The following is a 6,000-nucleotide window of genomic DNA, read 5'->3' on the forward strand; positions in this document are numbered from 1 at the left end:
CAAGGGATTAGTCAAGTAATAGACCAAAAAGTTACAGTCAATGTGCATACAATGAAAATATAAAGGTCTGCCCCTGGAGACATACACATATTCCTTTTCTGATAGTTAGTTCACTTTTCACTTTTCTTTGAATCTGATGCCTATTCTGAGTGAACTATCGTGTGAGACTGTGAAGCACTCAATATAATTTACTCATACTTTCTTATTGTCTACTTGGAAACCTTAAACAAATTCAATACAAAGCTGGTCTAGTTTTCATTAGTGTCCACTATTAGAAACCGAAGAAGTGGACATGTTACAATTTAATATTTCAGGACCAGAAAAATAACAGTGTTTTAGATATGAAAATCAGTTTGGAAGCAATAATATAGAAAACTTTTCAGCATACAAGATGAAAATAAAGCCTACATGTAACTTCCTTTTATTTTAACATATTCCAGAAAGCACTAACTGCTTCAACTAACAGAAGATTGTAGGTTATGATAGTATTAAACCAGATTAAGGCAAATAAAAAAGGATAATACAATTGATCATGTCAATAAGGACTTTAAACATAAATCCAATGGACATTTAGCTCATATTATTACCAAAATGAGCATCTACCTACATTCCATACAGGAAGTAACGATGGAAATTTTGGAAATGGTACAAATACTATTATATGCACTGCATTATGCAAGATATAAGACAAACATCATAAATACAAGAAATTCTTTGTTGAGAATAAAAATAGCATATACAGTAGACTGTTGATAATCTATATATCAAACCTCCCCACAAAAATTTAATATCACAGAACAAAAGCCTGAGATTGATACTTCATGAAAACTTTCAGAGGAACTGCAGAGACATTGTTCTCACTCTTTCTTCTGAATACCACTTTTAAACTTTATTTCATAAGACATTTTTGATATTCATCAAATTCACAATTGCATAGCAGTAAATATTTTCATAAAACATGACATTTACATATATAAAACTGATAATGATTCTCGGCAGCATTATGCGTTTGCAGAAGAAGTGCTTCATGGTATGAGCTGGCTGATACTCCTGAACTTTGGTAAAACTTTATTATCCCTGGAATCTGTGCTTTATTAACACTTTAACATCTGCCCAAGGCTGAATATGCAATAAGGAAAAAAGGGTAAAAACCTACAGTTGAACTAAAAAGAAATGAAAAGAAACAGCTTTCAAAATGACTGAGACTGGTCACAGAATACATGATACAAATTTTTATTCTCACAATGATTGAGGAATTTGTAAGAGATACAGACATTGCAGTAACACTTACTTGTATCGAATGTTCGTCCACTATATGTTCGGAATTGAGTTTTTCCAGATCCATCCACTCGGTATTCGATGTCATAGTAGGCAACGGGCACAACTGAGTCTAGAGGAGGCAACCAGGAGATAACGAACCCATCCGATACCTTTTTCAACCGTCACATTCGAGGGGAGCCGGCTTCGGGCCTAGCGGAAGCGATCCTTTGTCAATGGGATACAGCGGGCAGCAGGAGTACAGCAGTAGAACGGCAGCAGTGGTGGTGGTGTTAATGTTGGTGGTGGTAATATTCAATGGTAATGATTGTATTGATGTTGTCATTGTAGAAAGAGAGATGTATAAATATGTAGTTGGCAGCATATGGGAAGCGAGTAATGTGAAATAATAAGAAAATAACAAATTGGGTGATAAAATTTTGGAATTCAGGATGTCAATCATTGATAAGAAGTGGATGCCGTTTAAGTGTACATTAACACAGAGTAATAATGTTGGTTTGTGGTTCAGTACATTTGATATTAAAGGGAACAAAGTGAGTATGATTTCATTGTGACAGTAGTAAAGCAAATTTCAAGTAATAAGTCAGTAATATTAACAACATAATAAACATCAGTAGTAGTAGTAATAGCAGCAACAGCAGTTTTATGAGTAACAGTGGCAGATAAAGTATATAAGTAATAACAAATATAAAATCAAAATAATTAGTCAATGGATTTAGTTTCAATCACATTAGTTACAAGAAATAATGAGTGTCATGAGGCAGAAACAGTGAGGAAGGTTTTGTTAGTTTCAAGTGGTGGTCGTGGACGTTGGAAGATACACGGCAATATCGATCAATTAAAATGTATTAAAATGTGTGTTGTAGGTGGCCAAGGAGGATAAGTCATGGTGGATATTTTTAGAAATGGTAGAAATAAAATACATACAAACAAGAAAACAAAAATTGTGTTTTGGTTTCAGTGGTAATTGTATGGCAGTAATGATGGTGAGAGTATTTTGAGAGTTTCATAAAAAGTCGGTAGTCATTTGTCAGTAGATGGTTGATTTGTTGGTGGTTGTGATGATGTTATTGGTGGCAGTGGTTGTGGTTGTGGTGGTGGTGGTAGATCGAGCCATCCAGCAGCCAACGGGGTGGACAAGAAACCAGCCAGCCGACCAACCAAACGAGGGCGGCAGGTGGCAGGCGTCAGCGGCAGGTAAAAAGATCAAAGACGAAAAACGTGACAGAAACGAGAACAGCTCCAGTCCAGAGGGAGGTAGTTATAGTGGTTGTAGTTAGTAAGGTTAAGGTGGGTTGCCGCAACAACTCTCCTAAGGGCTCTTATAGGCTCAATCTCTTTTTAAATACTGCAAATAGCTACATATAACAAGATCATAAATCTTTGCTTCCATATTCATATGAACAAAGCTTTCTCTTACTATCTTGGTAAATAAGAAAGAAATTTATTAAAAAGTGCTATGCTATCAATCTTCAGAGCTTATTTATGAAATCTTTATTTATCACAAAACTGAAAATCTCATTAAACAAATCTTGTATCTATTATTAGGGTCATTAGTCTAAGATTAATAATATCTGCCATTAAAATGATTCCAAGAGTTAACAAACTGCTCATCTTAAAATTAATAAAAATATTAATCAAAATATGAAACACAGATCAACAGTTTCTTGAGGAAGACAACTGGATTGCAAAAAAGATTTCGTGAAAAATCTACGTTTAAACAACAAGCCAATTGCATGCCATCCATGCACCTGAACAAAATGGCGTCCATAGAAGATGGAGGCGGAGGCGAGACATATATATATACATATATATAATATATATATATATATATATATATATATATATATATATATATATATATATATATATATATATATATATATATATATATATATATATATATATATATATATATATATATATACATATATATATATATACATATATATATATATATATATATATATATATATATATATATATATATATATATATATATATATATATATATATATAATGTAATACATATACATATAAATATAAACAATGGTGAAACAAAATTTAAAAACAAACGAAGAGAAATGAAAATAAAGGTCTTTATCAGGATATTTGCTGTAGCTAAGTCCTTGAAGCAAGAAGCATAAAGAAAACAAGGAGAGCACATGAGTTAAGAATTACAGAACAGTACATATGGTTGAAGAGGCAGTTCAACACACCGCCAGAGAAGGCTGTGTCGGGTTGATTAGTTAAAGTAACAAATTCTAGCAGGCATGGCTACTGAATAAACAGTAAAAAAAGCCTTGCAGGTATGATGAGTTATTGGACCAAAACTAAGAAATAATTGCTGAATATTGCACATGAGCCTATAAGATCAGAATGCACACAGTGGGACAACGCATGAATCAAATTAGTATCATATTTGACAAGGATGGATAAGTCATTTAGGAGAGCAATAACAGAATCAAACTGAATATAAAAATGAACTTGAATCAAAATGATAATAATAAAAAAAAGTCTCAGACACCATGAATGAATCCAAAAAGCACACTTGTTCAGTGTAAAATTTCAATTGGAAAGAAAACCATAGCAAGTGTTGTGCATAGGTAGAATTCAATGACAAATCATGATGGGATAATAAGATATCAAAGTATGAATTACAATGATAAATGATACTGTACAGTACAGAGAGAACAACAGCAAGGAAGGGGTCATCTCAGGAATTAAAAGTCAAACATTTGATGAAACTCAGTTCATGATCTATATAAGACATTTGAGTTGATAAAAGGAGTGATCTCATTTCCTGATTGATTTTCACAAGATCTATTCAGTTAACTTCTCTTTTCTCTTTTTCTTTGTTAAGCTTAATGAGTAACTTATGGTTCAGTTCCTTGATTTGGAACACATGGCCAGAGACTGATCTCCATAGGTGTGTCATGTTGTTTCAATTAGTGTATCAGTTAAATGTTTGTTGTTCCAGAATGTGTGAAGTAGTGTCAAGAAGTGGACATATCTTATAACAAGAGCTAGAAAGTGACTGTTCATTGACTAAATATAAACCCATGATAAATAATATTCCAATCAATACTAGACAATGGATGAGGATATTCTAGTGAGAAAATTGCATCATTAGTTGAGTGCTAAATTCTAAAATGACCAGCAATAAGAAGCATTAAATACCAACCAAGATATACTACTAATTCTCATGGAAAAATAAAATTAGGAAAGCAACAAGAGGGAAAATCATATACAACAGAAGTAAGTAGTACAGTGAGCATGCTAGGATGTGGACACTTTATGTAATAAACACAAAAGAAAATAAGCACTTTCAGCTGACATCTAATTTAACTGTACACCTATCTAGTGAAATATCATGCAATTGAAATGTGAAACTCTGCAAAATTCAGAACTAATGAGGCTGAGTGTTAGAATTAAATGTGTGAAATCCAATCATTATCCAAGTAATCAAATACAGTATAAGAATAATTTTCTAATTAAGACAAAACACTGAGATGATTCATAAATTTATGAATGAAAACGAAGATAATTCAAATGACTTTATTAGATATTTTAGCTAGGGATATATGAATAAAAGCCATTTATCATTTGTGAAGCAAACAATCAATTTTTTCCTCCTTATATCAAGCACTGCCATACTCCCAATTACATTATTTAATTATGTTCTAAAGAGACATACCAAAATCATTCAAGTCCCTGGCTTTTGCTGATGAAAACTACTGATTTAAAGGATAATGCTGTGGCTGCTGGCTGAAAAGAATCTGCACATGCAAGATGTTGTGTAGATTATTATATGACTCTACAATGATGTGACACTGTACACCAAAAGCTAACCATGGAATAATCATGTAGAATTCATCCTGGTTAAAGGCCTATTGTTAAACAATGATCTCGCACCATTACACATCAGAGACTATCATCATCTCCATGTGTCAATAAGTTTATTGTCATTGGAATCTAGCAAATCCTTCAAACTGTAATCATTCTCTATGATGAAAGCACATAAAGCTTGTTTCAGTTAAAATAACCAACTTCAGCATAGAATTATACAGCTAAATATATAACCTAACAATAAATGGTAAATTGGTCTACAAACCTTTCTTCCAAGAAAATGCATGGCAGAAAAGTCACTACCTTAACATTAGAGTAACAAGAGAGCTTAGCAAAAGAGGCCAATGTTACAATGGGTGATGATACTGAACTTGCTGTACTTCATTCATTAATCTCAGCTTGATGTCAACATAGTTCAACATACCCTTTTCAGATATAAAAATGAGGAACCGTTTTGCTAGAAGTCAAAGATAGGCAGCTTTGTAAATGAAATGAGAATGTTATACATATCTTCCCAAATTCATAAGTAAACACCCACTGAGCAAAATTCCCAAGAAAACAACATCTAGATATTACAAATGTCATGACTGCATGAAAAGAGGCAAAATCTAAGATGCACAGAAATGAGTATTGCACGTGGAACTTGACCACATCAAATTCACCAATGTCGGTAACTTTGAGACAATAAAAATCTCAACGCCCTTCTTTGTTGGTGTATCATAAGTTCATTCAACAGATGATTAAGATTTACCTGTCCTCCCTACATAAAAGTTATTGCAATCTAAAAGTTGTACTGAGTGCACATTCATATTATCATTGTTACTGCACTTCTGGGAACAACTTTCATCATAAGTCTTCCAACTGAGAGGGACT

General features: G+C 32.9%; 1 pseudogene; it reads right to left on the reverse strand.

Annotated features, from left to right (window-relative positions):
• The window catches only part of LOC136849140 (protein turtle-like), a 553,559-nt pseudogene that overhangs the window by 34,014 nt on the left and 513,545 nt on the right, over positions 1–6,000 (reverse strand).

Source organism: Macrobrachium rosenbergii, chromosome 1, assembly GCF_040412425.1.
Source record: "Macrobrachium rosenbergii isolate ZJJX-2024 chromosome 1, ASM4041242v1, whole genome shotgun sequence".
Lineage (NCBI taxonomy): Eukaryota > Metazoa > Arthropoda > Malacostraca > Decapoda > Palaemonidae > Macrobrachium > Macrobrachium rosenbergii.